This window comes from Marmota monax, unplaced genomic scaffold, assembly GCF_021218885.2.
Source record: "Marmota monax isolate L192 unplaced genomic scaffold, Marmota_monax_Labrador192_F-V1.1 WCK01_AAM20220418_F8-fsc00078, whole genome shotgun sequence".
NCBI lineage: Eukaryota > Metazoa > Chordata > Mammalia > Rodentia > Sciuridae > Marmota > Marmota monax.
This window is the reverse complement of record NW_026694865.1, coordinates 334,814-361,180: the sequence shown is the minus strand read 5'-3', so window position 1 is coordinate 361,180 and position 26,367 is coordinate 334,814. Positions and strand designations below refer to the sequence as shown.

The 26,367-nt window shown below is 38.1% G+C and overlaps 1 protein-coding gene and 1 pseudogene across 2 annotated transcripts in view; both read left to right on the top strand.

Moving 5' to 3' along the window:
• Positions 1–26,367, top strand: part of Thsd4 (thrombospondin type 1 domain containing 4) — a 628,562-nt gene that overhangs the window by 525,587 nt on the left and 76,608 nt on the right. The gene's annotated exons all lie outside the window — the stretch shown is intronic.
• On the top strand, positions 17,399–24,028 carry LOC131423494 (ferritin heavy chain-like; annotated as a pseudogene).

Genomic DNA, 26,367 nt, shown 5'->3' with positions numbered 1-26,367 from the left:
CTTCTTAACATTCTGCTGTTTAAAATAGGAATTTTACTTTATATGAATAAGTTGTGCTAATTCTGCTTTAATTTTTTTAAAAGTTGTGAATTCATGGCTATTTGGTCCAGAAGACCATAAGCAGGACCATCATTGCTTCCTCCTTTGTATTTTTAGGAAACAGGCATAAGAGAAAATGAATCACTACTTAAGAAACTGAACTCAAAAATTAACCTTAAAAATACCATCTCAGAAATTCATTTGTATCAACCATTAGTCAGTCAAAAATATTTGAGGACGGCCTGGGGTCATGGTTCAGTAGGAGATCACTTGCCTTGCACAAGTGAGGCGCTGGGTTCGATCCTCAGTACCACATAAAAATAAATAAATGAATAAGATATTGTGTTCATGTGTAACTAAAAATTTCTTTAAATATTTGAGGGCAAATATTTGCAAATTACAAATGCAGATGATACCTATTCTTTCACTCACTTGTTCAGTCATTGGACATTTATTAAGAGTCTGTTACGAGCCAGTCAGTTTTAGGTCACAGTTGTGTGTTTATTATAGTTTCCTATGAAAGTTTGTTTTGCTCACATATGAGCAAAACAAACAACTACATAACAACTGCTTCTACTTCCCTTTTTAAAATTTTTTTAATTTTAGGTGGACACAATATCTTTATTTTATTTTTATGTGGTGCTTAGGATCGAACCCATGCCTCATGCATGCTAGACAAGCACTCTACCACTGAGCCACAGCCACAGCCCCCTCTACTTCCCTTTTGATTAAAAAAACAACAAAAACAATAAGCTCAAATTTGCATTTTCTCATTTCTTCATTATTCTCCACAGTTCCAAACTGGATGTTCCTCATGCGGTAAAGATTTAGTGCATGGCTTTGATTTACTGACTGATAGGAAGCCTTTAGAACCCAGTTCTATCTAAAGCTCCACACAAAATTCTTCCCTTAATTTTTCCTGTAGTTCCCACAGGTTGCAAAGAACATTTTCCTTTCTGTCTTTAAGGACTTGTATAGAATTAGTCATCACTGGGATCCAGACTTCACCCTATAGAGGGGTGCATTTACATGCTTGCATGAAGTAATCCTGAAGTAATATTCTGAATTGTGTCCTAATTGTTAAAGAGACTCCATATTGCAGTTGATTCATAAAACTGAAAAGTAAAATGCTAATGTGTAAAACCATGATTCCAGGTAGTAAAATCTTTTCCCAGATTTGTATAATCAGTTCCAGCCCAGATGACAAGCTTATTAGCAGAAATAATGAAGGAAAAAAGGGAAATTAAAACTGCCATAATTAAAAATAACACTCTTCTATTAAGTTACCTGTTTAATAACCTTAGGTGGATTTTTTTCTTATGAGATGCCTGTAATTTTTTTAAAACCTACTCTTGAGAGCAAAATGTTAACATGTTGGAATAATCACCTCCTGCCAGGGTTTGTTTTTTTTTTTTAATCATTCACTTTGACATTTCCATTCGCTGTTGTGACAGATGTTTCAGAACCACATGCTTGTGGTCCTTCTCTAGAACAAGGCCATTTACCAGCCTCCTGTCCATCTTGGCCCTTCAGATGAAGCACACAAAGGTATTTTGTCCATCTTTGAGTTTTAGGTTCTTTGCAAGGATCCTACACTCTGACACTATGCCTTCAAGGACCTGCAGAACTCTTCAGTTTATTTCCTCCCCAATGAGATTGGGATAGATAAATTGTTTGTCTAAAATCTGAAAGAAAGTAAGAATCCTACTGGAAGTTTCTACAAAGTATTTTTAACCTTCAAAAACTGTTTTTAAACTTCTCGATATCCCCAAGGAGATGTGCACAGTCCGATCAAAGATGGATTACAGACCTGGCATGGCCTGCTTTCTCTGGTTCTTCAGGATGCTTAGAAGCTCTGGCCTTCCAGAATTAGCATCCATGGGCAGTGGAGAGAGTCTCAGTTGTGGAGCCTCACGTTGGTCTTTGAATTTTGTTTGCAGGACTCCAGCTGTGGTGAACTTGGTTCAATCACCCGTTCCATGCTTAGGGGGCAATCAGGAGTCCCTGAGTTCAAGTGTAGCTCTGACATCTAAGGGACTCTTAGGGAACCAGCAGGAGACAGTGGGAAGGGAGGGAGAGGCACCCGGTGCTGCAGGGGAGGTTTGCTGGCTCAATTCCTGGCAATAGGAAATCCTGCTTCATACCTGTTCTCATGTTCCATTGAAGACAACTGAGACATGCTGACCTAGGCAGGTCTAGGCAATGTAGAGTGTTTCAAACTACATTTTAGGTAAGTAAACTCTATACATCACTATCCTGGAATTTTGATTCCACAAAACTTCTAATTGAGCAAAGAAGAGTCATTTAAGGAAGAGCAGTTTCCTAAACCAATAACAAGAGTGAAGTCAAAATTGCTTTTGAAGACAGACTCAAACATCTCAGATTTCTTGCTGTGATCCTGGATGTTTAGTAATCAGTTTGTCTGCAGACTGGATAAATTCTGATGTTAACTCACTATTTCAGGATATAGGGACAGGAAAGGGAAACCCAGCAGGAGAAGAAAATCAGGAACACTCCTGAGTGGCTGAGCCTTCTCATTGCTAGCAAAGGGTGTGGAGCCAGAAAAACCCTGGGCAGGCAACATTCTTGGTGGTGCAGAGGTGCTGTCCGGGAAGAGGGAGGACAAGGTGGTCCTCATCTCAGGGCTGTCCCCTTGAATCCACTGGCAGCAAGGAGCTAGAAGAAGAGGCAATGGAATGAGCTAGTGACCGAGTGGAATTCAGGGGAGGCCAGCTTGAAGGTCCCCTTCAGATGAAGGTCAGCCCTGGGGTGAAAACAATATGGAAAAGAAATGCTCCTGGTCACATGCTCCAATTGGAAAAGCCACCAGTGGTCAAATGGATATCCACTTCTGTACTAGTCACTTTATTCTTGTAATGTCACAGTCAGTTCATCTAGTTCAGAATGTTTAGATTTCTTTCCTTTTTTTCTTTATAGTGTATTTTAACCTAATGTAGTTTTGGATCTGTTTAGCTTTTCATCATTTGCCTCCAAGATAGGCTATCTCTAGTGACTTTTTAAAAGATCTGGCATCCTTTAAGAGTGACTTTGGGTTATCCTATTTTCTTTTAGCATTGTTAAGCTTTCCAAGAGTTAAATATTTACCTTCAATTTGTTCAGCAAGTTACTCAGCAACTTAATTTTCCCCTTCTTTGTACAGTTTAATTGACATTTGAATTGAAATAATTGTGGTTTCACACGCAAGTAAGAAATACTTTCAGTATTATTTCAAGTTTTATCTGAGTGAAACTATCTGCTCTTAAATAAAAGAATCATTAAAAAGAAGAAAATTAAATAATTATCATGTCCCAGGAAAAAGTGCAAATATCAGGTCACACTGTCTATATGTACCGTTGTCGGAGAAGGCTGACACAACTCTAAGGTAGTTCACAGCCCTGTCATAGCACCAGAGACCACCTCTGTAGAATCCACAAGACAACAAACCATCCACAACACCCCACAGCACCTGCCCAAAGCCTATGTGCACCTGGTGACCAGGACAACCCTAGGTGCACGAAATAGATGAGGTATAGGAAAGAGTGAAAAAGAGAATTAAAGCCATCTAAAACCTAAAACCACTTCCAGGCTCAAATAAATCCACTCTACGCAGGAAGGTGCTAAAACAAAGCATGCAGGAAATCCAATGTGACTTGAAAAGGTAGCCTTTGAAATGGGGACAAGGGAGGGAGCAAAAGGAGGCAGTTCAGGTAGGCTCTAATAAGGGCATACAGAGAAGAGCCATTATCCAGAATAAGGGAGCAGGAGGGAGGTGTGCAGGAAGAACATCAAAAGGAATGTTAAATCCAAGAGCTTGAAAAGAAACCAATCAAAAAGTGAGGTGGGGGAGCTGTTCCATAACTGTGAGATGACACTGTGGAAGAGGACGGTGGAGGACAGTGGCATGAATGAGATCTGAGGGGTGTGTGAAATTCAGAGCCAGCAATGAGCCCGTGGGAGGCAGCATATACTATAGGACACAGCATCCTTCATTAAACTCAGTGTTCATTGGGGAAGTGAGTTCATGAACACATGGACATAGACACCTTGTCTCCCAGAAACCTTCTACAGAGTTTTCCAGGGCCAGCCAGCATGGGAAAGGAATGGGGGACATCTGAGGGATTCTGCTATAAAGGTATATGCATATGGGACCCAGGTGAAAGGTGAGAGGGGAAAAGTAGGATGATTAGAAACACCATAGAAGAAAAATCTATAGAATCCTGAGTCCAAAATTCACCACGTAAATGTGAGAAGAAAGAGAGAAAAATCTTGGTAGCGCTGATTGAGGATTTTTAAATTATGGTGTTTCAAAACCTGCCCTGAGTTTGCAAAACCTGCGCTGGTATTTGCAGAGAAAATTTTACTGGTTATTTGTACAACATCACATCTTTCCCATTATAAAACAAAAGCCCATTTTGTGCAGCAGGATGTAGGATCTCATCTTTGCAGTTTTTTTTTTCAAGCTGGATACCTAGTATTTTTTTCTAGATGGAAAGTAGACAGGGGTGGGGATGCTCATTTTTATTGTTTTTATGGCAGTGAAAATTTGGTAGATGGTATATGGCACAGATCCCCCCACTTAAGTACATAAAGGAGACACAAAAGGCAGCTCTGTCACTAAAGGAGACTCAAGGATCTGGAGACTCAAGGATCTGCAGCCTCCACAGCTCAGCCCTGCTTATACCCCCAGGGTCCTTCCAGATGCTTCCAGGAACACAGGGTTCTATGGCACACTCTTTGAGAACCATTTGATGCTTGCCACTTCCTGGTGCCTATTATAATACATGGTGGAGCCACTAGAGATAAATAAACACAATTTCCTTCCCTCAAAGGACTCAGAGTCTGGAGGGAAGGCATAAGGCTAGGCAGTCTTCTGAAATGCAATCAGGTACATGCTGAGATGGAATCAAAGGGGTGAAATAAACTCTGCCTGGAGGGAGTGGAGAGGAGAGAAAGGGGGTGGAAGGAAGCCCTCAAAAAGTTTACCTCTGCACTAGATTGTGAAGGATAAATAAAGTTCCCCAGGTGAGAACAGAGAAAGACCTTTGAGGACCAAAAGAACAAACTGGCAAGTACATTAACATGAAATGGGCACAGGATGTTCCAAAAGTGTTATGGAGCCAGTGTCTGGAACTTCTAGGACACAGAATAACCACGAAGGGAGTGGAAGATGAGATGGGGAAGGTCACAGGATTGACCCATGGGTACAGCCTGGTCAGCCTCATAGGATTCAAGATGGCATTTGGACCTACAGACTCTTGCAAGACTCTTACCTAATACCCAGGAGCAGGAAATGTTTTTTGGGGGGACAATAAAACTAATTATTTAGGGATTTTTCATAGCTAAGAATGTGTGTATCTTAAATCTTGTATCTTCAAATCTAGTGTTTTTCTCCAACTTTTAAAGCAAGGTTTCTGCAAATATTTTAATATTTAATATTTGTGATCTGAAACCACAAAACTAGAGGAAAACATAGTAGGGAAAGCTTCTCAACATTGGCCTTGGCAATGAGTTTTTGCATATGGTGCCAAAAACACAGGTAACAAAAGCAAAAATAGATCAATGGAATTACATGAAACTCAAAAAATTCTACACAGCAAAGGATATAATCAACAAAATAAATATGCTATAGAATGGAATAAAATGTTTATAAACCATACATCTGATAAAGGATAAATATCCAAGACATATAAGGAACTCGTACAACTCGATAGCAATAAATAAATAAATGAATAAATTATCAAAGGACCTGAGTAGTCACATAGAGGGCTAATAGATATATGAAAAGATCTGAACATTACTAATCATCAGGAAAATGCAAATCAAAACCATAGGAAATATCACCTCACATCTGCTAGTTATGAAAGATGACTAAGTTCCAGAGATCTTTGGAGCCACATAGGGCTTACATTTAACAACATTGTATTGTATACCTAAATTTTGCTGAGGATGAATCTTAATTGTGTTCTTATCAAAAATAATAATAACTGGAGATTATCATGCTAAGTGAAATAAGCCAATCACAAAAAATCAAAGGTCAAATGTTCTCTCTGATATGCAGATACTAATGCACAATAAGGAGGGGGAGATAGATGTTCCTTTAATTAGACAAAGGGGAATGAAGGGAATAGAGGCGGGACAGGAATGGGAAAGACAGTAGAATTAATTAGACATAACTTTCCTATGTTCATATGTGAATACACGTCCAGTGTAACTCCACATCATATATAACCGAAAGAATGGGAAGTTACACTCCATGTATGTATGTCAGAATACATTCTACTGTCATATATATCTAAAAAGAACAAATAATAATAATAATAACTAAAGGAATTGAGGGAAAACTTCAGAAGTAACAGATATGTTTGTGGCATAGATTGCGGTGATGCTTCTACTTATTTCCAAACTGATAGGTTTGTATAAATATAGTTTTTGTATGTCAATCATACTTAGATAAAGTAGGTTTGGGCTTCTAGTCTTTAATGCCATTTCCTTTGTTCCTCTGTGTTGTACATTCCACGTTTTACTTGACAGGTAAGGGCCAGAATTTTGCCAAAGCCACCTTCAATTCCAAGTGCATGCCCAAAATCAGAATCTAAAGAGGCATGTGCATTCCCTTCTTCACTGCAGCATTAACCACAATAACCAAGACATGAAAGCAGCTAACATGTCTATCACTTCCATGCCTAAAAGTGCCAAACAGAGAAGGAATTGGTGGATAGATGGTTGGTCCAGCATTCTGTCATTTATGGAATTCATTTTCTGTATTAGTGACAGTCCCTTTTGTTTCACGGACAAGTCTATCAGGAAGCCTGTTGGAGGGGGCCAAGGGAAACATAGTTAATTTTAAAAATCCAAATAAGAATAAAAAGATGGCTAATATTAGGATACCTATTGCCACACTAATATATTCAAAGAAAATAACATTTTAATAGATGATAAAATGATGACTTGATAACATACACCAGTCAATCTGTATAAAACTTTTAATAAGCTAGGAGCAGAGATGGAATTCCTAAATTTGATAAGAAGCATCTACTGAAATTCAGTAATCATCATACTTAATGATGAAACAAGAGACAATCCTATTCCAGGGGAAAGATAGGGATACCTAATATTACTGTAAAGGTTAACCCCAGTGAGTGAAATAAGACAAGAAAAATAAATGAAGTATAAGCATTGTGGAAAATCAATAAAACTCCCCTTATTTACATATGGCTTACATTTTTACAAAAAAAAATTATTAACAGCTTACAAAAACCTATCAGACCTAATCATAGGTTCATGACAGAACCCAGATCAAGGTAAACACTCAAAAATCAATAGTTTTCTATATATAAGCAATTACCTTATAGAACATGTAAGTTTAAAAAGATACTGGTCACTATAGCAACAAAAATCTTAAATATTTAGGAACAAATGGTGCAAGCGTACAAGAGCCATATGAAGAAAATGATGAAATTGTACTAGAGGATATGAAAGGAAACTTAAATAAATGAAAAATAGATCATATTTCTAAGACAATTCCATATGAAAGAGCCATGAATTTCCCCAAAATTAACTCAAAGTTCAATTTTTAAAAACACATCAACATTACAATGAAATTTTAATGAAAATTATTTGATTCTGAAGTTCAAATGAAAAAAGCAAATGTTTAAGAATAGCCAAATGTTATTGAATAAAGATGGCAGTAAGAATATGTCCAAATTTTATAAGCCCATAGCAATTAAAACAACATGGGACAGACACAGGCATCCCAAAGAAGTTGTAGTGAAAGAATCATTTGGAAAAAGACCCCTGCATATGTAAGAATATAGTATATGATAAAAGATACATCTTAAATAATTGAGGAAAGGCTAGACAATTCAATAATTGGCACTAGGGTAATTTAGTTATCATTATGAAAAAATAAGGTTAAATCTCTGTTTATAATATATGCCAAGATAAAAACTATAATATAACAAAGGAAAATGAAATTGACAAAAATGCCCAAGGAAAATATTTTTAAATAATGTGGGGAGGGAAGACTTTCTAACAAGACCCTCAGCCTTTCTAACAAGATACCAAGCCTTTCTAACAAGCTCCCTTTCAACCTCTGTGAACATTTAAAAGATTTATAAATCTTGTTTAATAAAAATGAGAGACTTTTCTATGCCAAAGGATCTCATTAAAGACTGAGAAATATTTCTGAACATGCAACAACGAGGTAATGTCCAATATCCCTAATGTAATTTTAAAAACTCCTACAATACAATTCTCTAAGAAAAGATAAACCAACCCTATGTAAAAGAGGCAAAGGATTTAAGCAAGTAATTCCCAGGGAGGATGTGCCCACAACCTAAAAATATATGAAAAGGTATTTAACCCCACTATAATCAGGATGATACAAATTGTTACAGTACATTACAAATGTTGCCTAGCAGATTACAGAAATTTAAGATATTGGTAAAAACACAGAGCATGAGAGAAGTGGGGGAAAGTTAGTAACTCTCATCAAGTCTTATTGAGAGTATAATCTACCTCAGTCTGCAAACCCTGATCAAGAAAAATAATCATTTGAGAGCACAAAGACCTGTACAAGATGTTATTGCACCTAGTTTTTATAAAATGAAAAAAATCAAATGTAATCTAACTAAACCAACAATAGGAAAGTGATTAAATGAAACCCTCTTTGCCATTAAAAATAATGGAATATCTCTATTTCTAAATGACATTATGGGATGAAGAACCCTGAAGTGATAGTGGGCTAAAAAATGTGTAGCAAAGTCCCATACTGCATTAACAATGCGCCATGTCAAAGGATATATAATCATACTTATGTCTACATCTTCATATGCACAAAAAGGTCCAGAAGGATCCTTAGTAATCATTTATTAGGGTTATGCTAGTGGAGTGAAGTGAGGTAGAGGATGAGGAGAACTTCCACTTCTTTTAGGACATTTAATTTTTTTTAATGATCATGATTATTTCTGTGAATATAAAAAAAATTAAATTGTTCTGATGAAAAACATATGGAAAAGAAACCTGCCAGAGGTAACACTGCTGTACAGACTATAAATCAAATCTGGAAAGTGTCTTTGGCCCAGAAGCCCCCTGCCAGGCCTCCTCCCCATCTGAGTCTCCGGAACCCAGGGCTTGACTGTCTGCAGACTGCGCTGTGAGTCCCCACAGGCAGCAAAATGCCCCATCCCATGGCTCTCCCTGTCCTTCAGGATTCTTCCCAAGTGCAGAGCCTCATCCAGGGCCTCCCAAACACCACTGGACCCGCAGCCTGGACCAGGGAAAGGAGGGAGGAAATTGCCACCAAGTCTCTGGAGCTCGTCATCAAATTTAAACTCTGAATTAACTGATTCACTTCATCATTTTGAATTTATTATTTTAATTAAATTGAATGTTTTAAAAGAATTTTTCACTTAAAGGGACCTTAGAGATCGTTTTTTTGTTCAATTTAACATTTTAAATATGAGGAACCAGAGGCCCAGGGAAGGACCATGAGTCAACTGTATTAGAGTTAAGACCCTAAATGTTGTGACTCAGTCTTGTTTCGTTTCTTGCTTTTTCTCAGAGCCAATTCCTGTCCCGACTATGCAGAATGTTATTTGAGAATGTTATTGTCACCCTGCTGCCTGCCCACCTCCAGAAGGGTGAATGTGGTCACGTCTATTCATGAGAATAAAAGCCATCAGCCAGATCTGCAGGAATTTCTTTGACCCAAGTTCTTCCAACCTTGAGGCCTTTGCGTGGGCTGTTCCCTCTCTGCAATGAGCTTCCCTGTACTTCACAAAGCTGCTCCTTCCCCACACTTGGCATCTCCTTGGAGGGACCTTCTCTGACCCTTGCATCTAAATTAGATTCCTTCTCCCATCATTTTCCCTTCAGAAACCTGTCTTCTGGGTGGGTGCCTCTGCCCCCTGCTGTACCCTTTGCACCCAGCACAGCACATGGTACATCACAGAGTTTGCTGAGCAAATGAATGAGTACATCTGACGCCTACTCTTGAAAGCTTTCTGGCCCCTGCTCTTCTATGATTGTTTCTTCCTGTAGCACATGAAATGTATATTGTCATTTTCTTAACTATATGGCAAGCAAAAAATTGTAAGTTTTATTATTCTTAATTTGTTTTGGAGATTGAGCACATTCCCATTAGCTGTGGCATTTTCTCAGCTGTTCCTTGGCATTTTAATGTTTTACTCAGTCATTCTTGGGTGGTGGCCTGAGTCAGCAGGGGGAGAACCTGTGTGTGGTGATAAGCCTTTTGACACAGCAGAGAGGGGACAGATTTCATGAGGTCTCAAAGGGCACCAAGAACAGGGCCCCAGGCAGGGCCTCAGTGCACACTGACAGATAGCTAAAGCCAGACCATACCTTGGGCCTCTTACTGGTCATTCCACAGAAGACAGCTCCTCTAGGCCAGCAGTGCAGGCACAGGGAACAAGAGAAGCTGGTCCTCAGCCATGTGTGTGTCTGGAGCAAGGACAGGAGCTCAGTCTAGCCATCGGGCTCCCCTGTGGGCCACTCTACTGTGGTCTAGGGGTGGATAGAAAAGGTTCTGATTCCTAGGGAGCCTCCTCAATTTCTTCCTTGTCGGGACTGTATTCTGCCCCCTCTCTGGTGAGAGGCATGAATCTTGGCAAATTTTCCTCAATACAGTTTTTAACAGAACTCAAAGCGGATTTGCCCTAAGAAGCCAGTTTTCTTAGCCTCATCACCTAAGTGAAATACTCAACATGACAAGATAAAGATAGCAAGTTTATAATAAATTATATTATATTATTATATTATATTATTATTATATCATTATTATATTATTGTATATTATATAATGTATAATATATATTATATATTATTATATTATAATGCATTTATCCAGCAACCATTGTGAACCAGGCACTTAGGTCTGGACATGCAAAGGCCAGTTAGACACAATCCCTAGCTACAGTGACACATGATGGAACAGGGAAGGATGATAGAGTGAAAGTAGCCCACAGCCAGGTTTGATCCAGATGTGACACCTGCTGACTGTCGCTTTCTGAGTGATCAGTAGAAGTGATGCAACTATGTCATGGTTGCCTGTGGTATACATAGATTTAAGAAAGAAGATGGAGATGTGGGCTCTTCCCTCCAAGAGTTTAGAGTGGTCAGTTTATTTAATAAGAGAGATAAGAAGTAAACAATCATAGATTCCCTTAAAAGAACTATATAAAATGTTACAGGAAACCAGAGCAAGAAGACCTTCCTTCTAGTTAGTTGGTTGGGCTTCAGAGGGGCTCAGAGTGTGCTTTGAAAGGAGAAGGCAACTGCTTGAATCTTCAAGGACTGATAGGGTTTGGATGTGCAGAAAGAGATTGCATCCAGAGAGTCACAAAGCTTGAGAGAGGGTCTGTCAAAAGCTTTGTTTTACATGTGGAAACTGAGGTCCATGCTGGTAAGTGAAAAGTCTTCACACAGAGCCTTTACCTAAATGCATCATCTCTCCAAGCAGCACCTTCCTTACAAGGGGCAAGCCCTCCAGACAGAAAGTAGTGTGGGCACAGGCCAGGGGCATCCACATCCTGACCACATGTGGCAGGATGAGGACGACAGGAGTTCATAATTGTTTCAATGCCAGGAATAAAGGAAGAATCAGGGAAAACCAGAGGTTTCTAGTGGATGAGCAGAAGGACACCTGAGCCAGTGAATGGAGGAAGCAGGCTAAGAGGGAAAAGGTTGTGTTGGATTTGGAAGATGTTGAAGTGGAGGCGTTTATGAAATGTGTCAGGGAAAGTTCTAGTAGGCATGGGAAACCTGGTGCTGGAGCTCAGAAAGGAGGTCAGAACCAAAGATATAAATTAAGAGTTGGCTCTTCAAAGTGAATAGTAGGTATTTTCCAAGGGATAAATAGAAACTGATGAGAAACCATAACTGCTCTGGAGGCACAGTGGTGAGCAGAACTGCCTTTCAAGGACTGTGGCAACAAGTCTGTTTGGAGAGGAAGAGAGGCGGGTCAGAGAGGCAGGCAGAGCCCCGAGGATGCAGTGTCCTGGAGGTGAGGGGCAAGAGAGATTCAGGGAGGAGCAGCCTGTGTCCTAGCACAAATGGTTCACATGCCACAAACATGACCCCTGAGGAACGAGGCAGCTGGATCCAGGAACATGACTCATGAGCTTTGCAGGTGTGAGGCCGCCAGAGTAAATGTTATCTAGGAAGTTTGACAGTGAAGAGGAGGAGGGAGATTAAGGGGTGCCAGGACTGAGGCAAGATGTGGTTTTTCCTTTCTTTTTTTTAAACATGTTTCTTGGGGGATGGAGAGGAAGATTAGAGACAGAAAAAAGGGATGCCTGATGGAAGGTGATCCTGAGAGAGGCAAGAGGAATGAGGGCAAGGACGCAGCCTGTCCACAAGTGGAATTAAAGTCCTGAACTGAGATGGGAGGGACAGCCTCGAGAGCCCTGCAGGGGCAACCCCTGAACCCCCAAGGATCAGGTCATGCAGCAGGAAGAAAATCAAAGCTGGAAGCTCGGGACCTAAAGTTAAGGGTCAAAGAGGCCTTAAGGAGGGACAGCTGAAAAACACTTGTGATGTCCAGAGGCCCAAACAGGCTGGTCAGCCCGGAAGATGGGGCTGAAGACCAACTAGGATAATGTTTGCCTTTAAAGACAGATTAGAATGATAACGCTAAAGTCCATTAAGCCACATATCAAACGCATGATTTCTCTGATTGCACTGGATTTCAACCTCCAGCTATTTTAATTAAACCAACATGTAAATATGAGAGATATCAAAAGAACAAGGACATTGTTAATTTGGGAATCAAGGCAACTAACCACTTTATTCTTTTAAATCATTTCCTCATTTAGCTCCAATCTCAGTAACAAACATTCCTGCATATCCATGATAACGTTCTGGATTTCAAACCACAGTTTTGTTTTTCATCTGTCAGAGACTATTTCTTATCTCTTTGTCCCTTTGAAACAAGCAGTTATCAGATCAACATTTAGCTCACTGGCCTTGGGTTGAATAGGTAATTTCCACCCTGAATCATAGGCTTTTAAGAATTGAGGCCAAAATTCCAGGCTGGCTTTAAGCAATAAATATTGTAATTAACTTCTAACCAAGCAAGCTAACATTTTGCTTGGAGAAAAGCATCATTTTCCCAAACAAATGCCTTTCAAATAAAAACAATTTCATGCCCTCTTTTTCCAGCACAATACTTTTCAGTGCTTGGGAATAACCAGTGTGTTGTGCAAGATATATTCTTGGAGCTCTTAAAATCCAGTTTTCTCTGGATTTCTGTTCTGCCATAGCAGCCGCCCTATGTTTTAGAAATATATTGCTTCTAACAGAGTTATCAAGTTCCATTCTATCAGAACTGTACAGAGTTTTGTAGAAGGACTCCTTGAGCCTGGTGAGATGAGACTTTTGCCCTGCCCAACACACTACACATATGAAAACAGAACCCAGGGCCAGGTCAGCTTGGGATGGCCATCTATGATTGAATGGCACCAGTGGCATGCCAAGGCAGAGGAGGAGGGATAGATCAAGGTCTCCAACCCAACAGTAGGGATATTTTATCACAGTGATAAATAAAAAGCACCAACTTCTAGACAGTTTTATGATTGTTAAAATCCCCACAGGTAATGCACCTCCTTAATGCTCCTGGAACACACCAGGCCTACTTCCCCTACCAGTGATGTCACTCTTTAAGAGAATGACAGTCCAATCAGTGAAATAAGGGAAATTAAGATCTGTTATGAGGTCAGCCATGGGAGTTTTCAATGAGGGAGTCCTAAGAATATTCTAAATGTGCAACCAGAAAACCAAAGTTCAGGGACAGAGCTAAGCTAGAACTGAAGGGGTCTATAGTTAAAGTGTCATCTTCTAGAGGAGTTTTTTTTTTAAGTCTTATGGCAAAGGCAAGTCAGGGACTAAAAGGAAAATAAGGCATGGATATGCAGGAAGGGTCCATCCTGAGATGGACTGAGAAATTTTGCTGAACAGATTGCCACTCTGACCTGGTTTTTGTTTGTTTTGAATTTATCCATGAACTTGTGGCCTTTCTCCAAGGAGGTTTTGAAGTCACAACACATTTCTATCAGCATCCAGAATGAAGAGCGTATAATGTTGCCCTGAAACCTGGCCCGTTTTCTCAGCACTGTGGCAGAGACCCCTGTCCTGCGGTTATGGTGCTGCACACAACTGTGCATACAGCTTGGGTGGCCCTGGAGAACTGCCATGTAAAACAGCAGCACGAATCGGAGGTTTGTGTTCTGTGAGGCCCTGTCCTGGCCCACCATGGACTGCACAGTTTTGTGGGACACAGTGAGGCCCAGTATAAGGATCACTAAATATGGAAGTGAGAGCTTTGGATTACTTTGCCTTAAAACTAACTCTCTTACCTCACCTGAAAACCAGGATTGGAATAAGAGCAGTTAAGGGGAGAAGTAATTGAAATAAGGTGTGTGAATTTACTTTGTGAGCTGTAAAATGCTACAGTAATGTAAAGGTGAATTGTCTACGGGATTTTCTGATTTGGTGTTCTGGGTGTTGTTAGCCCTCAGCCACTAATTGGTATCCAAATGCAGTAGCACCATAGAAAGTCATAGCAATGAAATGATTGATCCATCCTGGTGCACTGTAGGCTGTGGCAGTTCCCACTGGTCCACATAAAGAAATCGAGTCAGACAATGTCGAGTCAGATAATGTCGTACGAGGAGGCCTCCAGAAAGCACCAGGATTTAGCAGGAAGACTCTGGGAGGAAAGTGAAACTGTCTTTGGGTGCTTTAAAGGTTCTTAGGTGGAAGGTAGATCTGACTTTATATCTGAGCCTTCCAGAAGGGGAGTAAAAGTGCCAGGTGGCATTTAAAAAGCACAGATCTCAGCTCATCTAAAGCAATGGGTTCTAAATTTTGCTACAAATCAGAATCACCTGGTAAGATTTTAAATTTCCCATTGTCCAGTCTGTACCCAAAACCAATTAAACCAGAATCTCTGGGGGTGGGGCCCAGGCATCAGTACACTTTTTGAAAAAAACTCATCAGATGATTGCCATGGACAGGTTTGAGAAGCAGTGATCTACAGAAGGACTAATGGCATCGAAGCTAAGCAAAGGGTGGGACGAGCTACTGGGGATTTGGGGAATTCCCTGCCACTGAAGCTTCTTAGATCCAGGCTGAATGTCACTCAGTGGTGATTAATTCATACCTTCAAAGGATTGTTAGACCAAAGTAGTTGAACTTCAAGTTCCTTCTCATCCAGGGGTGGGAGCACCAAGTCAATGCTCTGAAGTGGAGGCTTCCAAATTTCTTTAATACCAAGGAACTATTTGTTCAAATAAAATATTTAAAACAATATTGGCCCCCATCCTGCTCCATTCCACCCTCTTCTCCATGATGACCTGTGAGAATACCTCATAGAAATCTGGAAACTTAATGAAAATCTCTTAAACTCCAAGGAACACAGTTTTTAAAACAACCAAGGAAGGGAAATAGAATTTCCACAGAAACGAATTCCACACTCAGCCATCTGTAGTTAGAATCTTGATTATTTTGATGAACAGAAGTAGCAAATCCGAAATGGAAGAAAGCCAAGATAAATGACCATGGAACCAAGCTATTTGTTAGTTGGGAACATGAATAGCATCAGCCAGTTTGTGGTTGACCCAGTGCCTTAGAAATGAGTCAGGTCCATTTCTGCTTATTACATGGGTGCCACATGTAGATGTAAAAGCCACCTTGTCTGGTTCACTTTGCTATTACAGGAAGAATGCTGTAATATACTATTTGCTGGAAGTTCCCAAGATTTGTGTTCCAAGCTCCACCTGGATTGAGCTCTTTCCTGACGCCCTGCAGTGTGCAGAGCAGGTCTTGAACCCAGGTGATCTCATTGCCAATGTCTTTTTGCCAGTATTATGGGAACTTCTGTGCTGCCCAGTCTCTAGTTTCTGTACCAAAACCATAACTTACATCTGATTAACAAAAGGCAGCCTAGTATTGGAGGAAGAAATAGGAAATAAAGAGATGTAGGGTTCTGGGTTCTGCTCTTAGCTGGATATATGTGTGCAGACAAGTCATCTGTTTAGGTTTTCCCCCTCAAAAATGGAATTATTCATCCTTTTATCTATTACAAGATTATTATGAGATTAAAAAACAGCTAAAGTCATATCCTCTTAAATTTTATCAGATGTGCATGACTATCAAAAGCAAAAACTGTAATATTAGAAGGACTTCAATGTATGCCATATAAATATGGCAAACATAACGTAAGTAGGGGAAGGTAGAAGAACCTACATATTTGAAAATTTTTTGGTTTGGTTTTGGTTTCAGATTTTTTAGTAGACTTTTTTTTTCTTTTTTTAAAGCAGTTTTATGTACATAGCAAAATTGAGCAGAAGGAGCAGAGATTTCCCATATAATTCCTTTCCTTCACATATGCATAGCTTCCCCCTCTGTTGTTTATAAGGCTTCTCTATTCTGCTGGAAATGGTAAATATTAACTCTAAGTAGACTGTGATAAATTATCTAGTATAATCCTCAGACAACAATTTAAAAATAGTACAGATTTATGACCAACCCAATAGATAAAATTATATGGAATACTAAAAACTCATTCAAATTCAAATGAAGAAAGGAAAAGGGAGAACTGAGGAACAAAATACAAAGAAGGCAAGAATAACACTTATAAAATGGTAGACTTATATCTAATCAGTATTTACTGTATATGTAGATGATCTAAATAATCAAATAAAGATAGACATTGTGGGGCTGAGGTTGTGGCTCAGTGGTAGAGTGCTCATCTAGCACATGTGAAGCACTGGGTTCGATCCTCAGCACCACATAAAAATAAATAAATAAATGTCCAACTACAACTAAAATACGTATATATTTTTTTAAAAGATAGATATTGTCAGACTGAATTGAAAAAGAAAGGTCCAACAACATGCTGTCTATAAGAAATCCACTCTAAATATAATAATCTGGGAATGGAACTACCATTTTGACCCAGCTATCCTCTCCTCAGTCTATACCCAAAAGACTTAAAAACAGCATATTACAGGGACACAGCCACATCAATGTTTATAGCAGCACAATTCACAATAGCTAAACTGTGGAGCCAACCTAGATGCCCTTCAGTGGATAAATAGATAAAAAAAATGTGGCATATATACACAATAGATTTTACTCAGCAATAAAAGAGAATAAAATCATGGCATTTGCAGGTAAATGGATGGCGTTGGAGAAGACAATGCTAAGTGAAGTTAGCTGGTCCCAAAAAAACAAATGCAGAATGTTTTCTCTGATATAAGGAGGCTGACTCATGGTGGGCTAGGGAGGGGGAGCATGGGAGATTAGTTGAATTCTAGATAGGGGTGGGAGAGAAAGGGAGGGAGCAGGGGATTAGCAAAGATGGTGGAATGTGATAGACATCATCATCCAAAGTACATGTATGAAGACACGAATTGGTGTCAACATACTTTACATACAATCAGAGATATGAAAATTGTGCTGTATACATGTAATAAGAATTGTAATGCATTCTGCTGTCATTTATTTAAAAAAAAATCAATAAAAAATAAAAATAGAAAAAGTTAAGGGGGGAATGATATTTTGTGAAAATACTAATCCCAAAAAGCAGAGTGGTTATTTTAACCTTACACAAGGTGACTTCAAAACAAGAGGAAATTATCAGATATAAAGAGGGAAATAACACAATAAGATAAAGGAGAATTAACCAAGAAAACAAACAGACATTAAGTGCATATGCACCTACAGGGCAAAGCTTCAAAATACATGAAGCAAAATCTGATAGCACTGAAAGGAGAAATAAATAAACCACAATTATATTGGAGACTTTAGTATTTGTCTCAAGATAATTGATAGAATAAGTAGACAAAATTAACCTGATATAACAGTCTAGCCAACAGCAGCAGAAACTACATTCTTAAGTACACATGGAACACTCATGAAGATAAATTATATTCTGGGCCATAAAATAGACTTTAATAAATTTTATATAATTATAATCATGTAAATAGGGGACTTTTCGATCATAATGGAATGTAACTGCAAATTGGTAGCCAAAGGAGACCTAAAGTTCCCAAATATTTGAAGTTAAATAGCACAAGGAAACAAAACAACCAACTTCTAAATAACCAATGCATTAAAGAGGAAGTCTCAGATAAACTTGAGAAAATATTTTGAACTGAATAAAAGTAACAACATGTCAAAATGTAAAATACAGCTAAAGCAGTACCTAGAGGAAATTTATATGGTTTCAGATTTTTTTAATAGAATTTTATTTTTTACAGCAGTTTTAAGTTCACAGCAAAATTGAGTGGAAGGGGCAGAAATTTCCCATTTAATTCTTTTCCTTCACACATGCATGGCTTCCCCCATTGTTGTTTTTCCATATTGATAAAGAAGAATGTTCTGAAGTCAAAAATTCGATGTTTAAACATGAGAAACTGGGAAAAGCAAATCAATCTCAAAGCAAGTGGAAGAGAGGGAAAAATAAAGAAAAGAGCAAAAATCAGTGACATTGGAAACAAGAAAAACAAAAAAGAAAATTAACAAACAAAAAAGCTGGTTCTTTGAAAATATTAATGAAATTGATAAACTCCCAACTAATATTATATTTTATGATCAAACACCAAAAGCTTAGCCCCCTGAGATCTGAAAGAAAACAAGAATTTCTGTTCTCATCACTTCTATTCAACATTATACTGGAGGCTCCATTCAGGGCACTTAGGCAAGAAAAATAAATAAAAGACATCCAGATTGAAAAGGAAAAAAATAAAACTCCCTCTATGTGTAGGTGACATGAAGTTATATGTAGAAAATTTACAAGAAATACACAAACTCACAAAAAAAACACTATTAGAATTAATAAACGACTTTAGCAAGAATGAAAGATGCAAGTTCAATATACAAAAATCAATTGTATTTCTATCCACTGAGGTCAAATAATCAGAATATGAAAATAAGAAAAAAATCCCTCTTATGGAGGCAATGGGAAGAATAAAATACTTAGGAATAAGTTTCACAAAAGAAGTGTGATACATGGACAATAAAAATTCTGAAACATTTTTAAGGGAATTAAACACCTAAAAATGGAAAAACAGACGTTCTTTGCCCAGAGTCGCTGCGGTTTCCTGCTTCGACAATGCTTGGACCCCACCTGGCTGGCGCTCAGAGCCCCAGCCCTCAGCCACCCTGCACAGCGCCCTCGGACGCCCCAAGGCCATCGCTCCTCTCCTCAGCCGCCCCTCGACGACCATGTCCCCCTCACAGGTGCATCAGAACTACCACCAGGACTCAGAGGCCCCATCAACCGCCAGATCAACCTGGAGCTCCAGCCTCCTGTGTCTGCCTGTCCGTGTCTTACTACCTTGACCGTGATGATGTGGCTTTGAAGAACTTTGCCAAAGATTTTCTTCACCAATCTCATGAGGAGAGGGAACATGCCGAGAAACTGATGAAGCTGCAGAACCAACGAGGTAGACGAATCTTCCTTCAGGATATCAAGAAACCAGACCGCGATGACTGGGAGGGTGGGCTGGATGCCATGGAATGTGCTTTGCACTTGGAGAAAAGTGTGAACCAGTCACTTCTGGAACTGCACCACTGGCCACTGACAAAAATGACCCCCACTTGTGTGACTTCATTGAGACTCATTACCTGAATGAGCAGGAGAAATCCACCAAAGAATTGGGTGACTGTGTAACCAACTTGGGCAAGCTGGGAACCCCAGAATCTAGCAAGGCAGAGTGTCTCTTTGACAAGCACACCCTGGGAGACAGTGATGAAGAGAGCTAAACCTTAGGCTGACTTTCCCATAACTGTGGAAGTGACTTCCCTGGTCACCAAGGTGGTGCATGCATGTTGGGTTACCTTCACCTTTTCTATAAGTTATAACAAAACATCCACTTAAGCTCTTTAATTTGTACCATTCCTTCAAATAAAGAAATTTGGTACCCCCCCCTCAAAAAATGGAAAAACATCCATGTTCATGGATTGAAAATTTTAACATTGTTAAGATGGCAATACTACCCAAACAAATCTACATATTCAACACAATCCTTGTTAAAGCCCAGCTGTGTTCTTGCAAATTGACAAGCTACTACTAATATTCATGTGGAAATGCAACAAAAAAGCCAACAAAATCTTGCAAAAAAGAAGCAAAGATAAAGTACTTACAAATCTCAATTTCAAAACTACCACAAAGTTACAATAATCAAGACAGTGTAGTATCGGCGTAAGGAGTGACATATATGTCAATGGAATAGAATTGAGAGTCCTTACATTTATTGTCAATTGATTTTCAACCAAGGTAACAAAATTTTTAAATGGGGAATGAATATTATTTTCCACAAATGATGCTGGGATAACTGGATAGCCACATGACAAGGAATGAAGCTGAACTCATATGTCTTACCATTTACAAGAATCAACTCATAAAATGGATCAACAACATTCATGTAAGACTAAAACTATAGAACTTCAAAGAAAATAGAAGAGTAGATTCCTGGGCACAGTGGCATATGCCTCTAATCCCAGTGGTTCCAGAGGCTAAGGCAAGAGGTCCACAAGTTCAAAGCCAACCTCAGCGACTTAGCAAGGCTGTAAGCAACCTAGTGAGCCTCTGTCTCAAAATAAAAAATAAAAGGGTTGGGGATGTGGCTCAGTGGTTAAGCACCCCTGGGTTCAATCATTAGTACCAAAAAAAATTTTTTTAAAGAATAGATAGTCATAATTTTGGATCAGTTGGTAGTGTCTTACATGTGACACACCTAAAGCACAAACAACAAAAGAAAAAAATAATAAGGGATTTCACCAAAATTAACAAGTTTCCTGTTTTAAAGGATACCAACCACAAAGTGAAAACACAGGCTGTGAATGGGAGAAAATATTTGCAAATCATTTATCTGATAAAGGACTTATACACAGAATATACAAAGAATTTTTATAACTCTACAATAAAAAGACAAATAGTGCAATTTAAAAGTGGGTGAATAATTTAAATAGCTCTTCTTCCAAAGACCAATAAAAAAAAAGTTCAGTAAACATTTAGATGCTCAAATCATTAGTCAATAGAAAATGCAAATCAAATCCAGTTAGATACCACTTCACTCTTACTAGCATGGCTAAAATAAAAGACAAAGCCAAATTGGAGGACCCAATTTCTCCATTTTAGTTAAGTTAACTGAATGTGTTACATATGTCACTAAGGGAGTCTAAAAGCTGGGCTGAGGATATGGCTTAGTGGTAGAGCACTTGCCTAGTACTTGGATAGGCCCTGGTTTCAATCCCCAGCACTGCAAAGAAGAAAAGCTGACACTCTTGTTTACAGGAAATTTTTATTTATAGTCTGCCATGATTTATCATCTTTTTGTCAAATTTCATTGAGATTAATGAATTGATAGTATAGAAGTTATTTCCAGTAAAATTTAATCTCCATTAAATAACATTCTTTATTCTGACAATCGATGTAATAATACTCTTAAAAAGGAAAGTAGTCATTTTTTAAAAATCAGGTACCACTACTTAGTTTCAAGAAATTATTTCCAAGGGTTAGTCTGCCTGAATCTACTAAACATTTAAAAGGAAATTTGAGGAGAAGCGCTGATATCAAATGGTTTGAAAAATATCACAGTCAGCCAGGCACAGTGGTGTACATCTGTAATCCCTGAGACTCAGGAGACTGAGGCAGGAGGACCACAAGTTTGAGACCAGCCTCAGCAACTCAGTAAGACCCTGTTTCCAAACTAAAATTTAAAAGGATGTGGAGAATAACTCAGTAGTTAAGCACCCCAAGGTTCAATCCCTAGTACCAAAAAAGAAGGAAAAACATCATAGTGAAACTATCTTCATTGCCATCTAATATAGAGACAGCATGACCCTGGAAAGGACTATTAGAGTCTTGTACCCATTCTGAGAAATTCTCTATCATATATGACCTTTATTTAACTAGCCAATTCAACACGAGGAGAAAAACATCAGATTACAAATTTATTTTTGCACCAACTAAGGTATGGTCGAGTCTTTTATGTAAAATGAAAGCACAGCAGTTCCCCATATCCACAGTTTCACTTTTCACAATTTCAGTTTCCCCCAGTTAACTGCAATCTAAAAATATTCAATAGATTATAGAAATAAATAATTCATAAGTTTAAAAAGAAGTCAGACAATAACAGGTGTTGAAGAGGATGTGGAGAATTTTGAGCCATTACACTTGGAAGATAGGATTATAATTCAGCAGTTCTTCAAAAAGTTAAACATAACATTACCATATGTGTCAACAATCCCTTTCCTGGGCATATGCCCAAGAGGGATGAAAATATATCCACACAAAAACCTGCATACAGATATCCAGAGCAGCATTATTCATAATAGACAAAAAGTGAAAACAAGTCAATTGTTAATTAGCTTATGAAAATTTGGCATAGCCATACAATGGAACAATATTTGGCTACAAAAAGAAATGAAATAATGATATATGCTGCAATGTGGATGAACTTCGAAAACATCATACTAAGTGAAAGAAGTAGTGACCAGGCCATGTATTGTAAGATTCCATTCATATGAAATATCCAGAATAGCCTAGCCTGTCGAGATGGAAAGTATGTTAGTAGTTCACCAGAAGCTAGAGAAGCAGAGAACAGGGAGTGATTCCTAAAGGATATTGGCTTCTTTTTGGAGTGATGGAAGTATTTTGAAATTAGATAGTAGCGATGATTATGCCACTCTATGAATAAAAACAAATGAAGGGCTGGGGTTGTGGCTCAGTGGTAGAATGCTTGTCTCTTAGGTGTGAGTCACTGGGTTCGAGTCTCAGCACCACATATAAATAAATGAATAAAATAAAGCTAAAAAAAATTTTAAAAATCAAGTGAACTGTGTATTTTTAGATAAAGATGAATTTCATGGTATGTGGACTATATCTCAATAAATCTCTTATTAAAACAAAATTGATAAGCCTCTATCAGACTGACCAAGACTTTTTAAAAAGAGAGAGAAAACATAAAATACCAGTATTAGGAATGAAAAAAGATACTCCTACAGATTATACAAATATTAAAGTGAAAAAAACGGGAATAATGTGAAGAACTCTGCCCATAAAGTGAATAACTTTGATGAAGTAAATTCCTTGAGCAACACAAACTATCAAAACTCACACAACAAAAAACAAATAATGTGAATAGTCCCATATATCTTCAAAAATTTGAATTGGTAATTTAAAATCTTCCAACATAGAAGACATAAGGCTTCATTAATTCTATCACACACTTAAGAAAAATATAATACCAGTTCTCTGCAATCTTGTCCAGAAATCAGAAGAGGAAGGGATACTTTCCTATTCATGTTATGAGGCCTCATTACCCTGACACCAAAACCAGAAAAGGCATTATAAGAAAAGAGAACTGCAAACCACTAACTGTTGTGAGCATAATTATAAAAATTCTAAACAAAATATTATCAAATAGAATCCATAAATATATAAAAAATCAAATATAACTCAATCAAGTGGGATTTATCCTATGAATACAAGGCTGGTTCAACATTCAAAATTCAGTTACTGGAGAGGTAATCGGAAATGTTGGTCAATAAATTACAGTTGGATGAGGGAAATAAATTATATTGTTCTATTGCATAGTAGGATGACTATAGATAATATATTTCAAAATTTAGAAAAAATGATTTTGAGTACTTTTACTATAATAAAATGATAAATATTTGAGGAAATAAATATGTTTACCCTGATTTGAACATTATACATGTGTACATGTATTGAAACATCATATGATATCCCATAAAAACGTATAATTTTGTGCCCATTTTTAAAAATTTAATTACTGTATTTCACTGTAAAACAGATTAATGAAGAAAAGCCATACCTTTAAATAGTATAGAAAAGCAATTAAAAAATAAACAATCAAAAGCTGGGGATATAGTTCATTGATGGTAGAGCACTTGCCTGGCATGAACAAGACTCTGAGTTTGATCCCCAATGCAGAAAAAAAAAAAAAAAAAAAATATATATATATATATATATATATATATATATATATATATATGTTAAAAAACAAAACAAAACACAGAATGCTCAGCAAATCAGAAATAGAAATGAACTTCCTTAACCTGTTGAAAAGGATCTACAAAAGAGTGGTGAAAGACGGAATATATGCCCCATAAGTCAGGAACAAGTCTCAACAGTCCTATTCAATGTCATACTGGAAATCTCTCCCAAAAGCTTTAAGGACAGAAAAAGAAAAGGCAAATAGACAGGAAAGGAACACATAAAACATGACCATCTATGAAGAAATATTATGAAATCTCCAGAACTACTCCTAGAAGTAATTAATGTTAGTATAATATCAGGATACAACATAAATAAATCTATTGTATTTCAGCATACAAGTAATGAACAATTGGAAGCCACTGGAAATCAAAAATGCTTTTAATGCCATGTATAATAGCACAAAAATTAAAGGTTTAGATACAAATATGACAAAATGTATCACACAATTTATATGCAGAAAACTCAAAACATGAAAGACTTAAATTTATGTGGCTGTATGTTGTTCTTTTTTTGTTCTCTTTTTGTTTTTTATTGGTTGTTCAAAACATTACATAGCTCTTGACATATCATATTTCATACTTTAGATTCAAGTGGGTTATGAACTCCCATTTTGACCCCGTATACAGATTGCAGAATCACATCGGTTACACATCCACATTTTTACATAATGCCATATTAGTAACTGTTGTATTCTGCTGCCTTTCCTATCCTCTACTATCCCCCCTCCCCTCCCCTCCCATCTTCTCTCTCTATCCCATCTGCTGTAATTTAATTCTCTCCCTTGCTTTTTTTCCCCTTTCCCCTCACAACCTCTTATATGTAATTTTGTATAACAATGAGGGTCTCCTTCCATTTCCATGCAATTTCCCTGTTCTCTCCCTTTCCCTCCCACCTCATGTCTCTGTTCAATGTTAATCTTTTCCTCCTGCTCTTCCTCCCTACTCTGTTCTTAGTTGCTCTCATTATATCAAAGAAGACATTTGGCATTTGTTCTTTAGGGACTGGCTAGCTTCACTTAGCATAATCTGCTCTAATTCCATCCATTTCCCTGCAAATTCCATGATTTTGTCAATTTTTAGTGCTGCGTAATACTCCATTGTGTATAAATGCCACATTATTTTTATCCATTCATCTATTGAAGGGCATCTGGGTTGGTTCCACAGTCTAGCTATTGTGAATTGTGCTGCTATGAACATCGATGTGGCAGTATCCCAGTAATACGCTCTTTTAAGGTCTTCAGGGAATAGTCCAAGAAGGGCAATAGCTGGGTCAAATGGTGGTTCCATTCCCAGCTTTCCCAGGAATCTCCATACTGCTTTCCAAATTGGCTGCACCAATTTGCAGTCCCACCAGCAATGTACAAGAGTAACCTTTTCCCCACATCCTCGCCAGCACTTGTTGTTGTGTGACTTCATAATGGCTGCTAATCTTATTGTAATGTGATGGTATCTTAGGGTGGTTTTGATTTGCATTTCTCTGACTGCTAGAGATGGTGAGCATTTTTTTATGTACTTGTTGATTGATTGTATGTCCTCCTCTGAGAAGTGTCTGTTCAGGTCTTTGGCCCATTTGTTGATTGGGTTATTTGTTATCTTATTGTTTAATTTTTTGAGTTCTTTGTATACTCTGGATATTAGGGCTCTATCTGAAGTGTGAGGAGTAAAAATTTGTTCCCAGGATGTAGGCTCCCTATTTACCTCTCTTATTGTTTCTCTTGCTGAGAAAAAACTTTTTAGTTTGAGTAAGTCCCATTTGTTGATTCTAGTTATTAACTCTTGTGCTATGGGTGTCCTATTAAGGAATTTGGAGCCCTACCCCACAATATGTAGATTGGAGCCAACTTTTTCTTTTATCAGGCGCAGAGTCTCTGATTTGATATCAAGCTCTTTGATCCATTTTGAGTAAACTTTTGTGCATGGCTCGAGGAGGGGATTCAGTTTCATTTTGTTGCATATGGATTTCCAGTTTTCCCAGCACCATTTGTTGAAGATGCTATCCTTCCTCCATTGCATGCTTTTAGCCCCTTTATCAAATATAAGAAAGTTGTAGTTTTGTGGATTGGTCTCTGTGTCCTCTATTCTGTACCATTGGTCCACCCGCCTGTTTTGGTACCAGTACCATGCTGTTTTTGTTACTATTGCTCTGTAATATAGTTTGAAATCTGGTATCGCTATACCGCCTGATTCACAATTCCTGCTTAGAAATGCTTTTGCTATTCTGGGTCTTTTGTTTTTCCATATGAATTTCATGATTGCTTTTTCTATTTCTACAGGAAA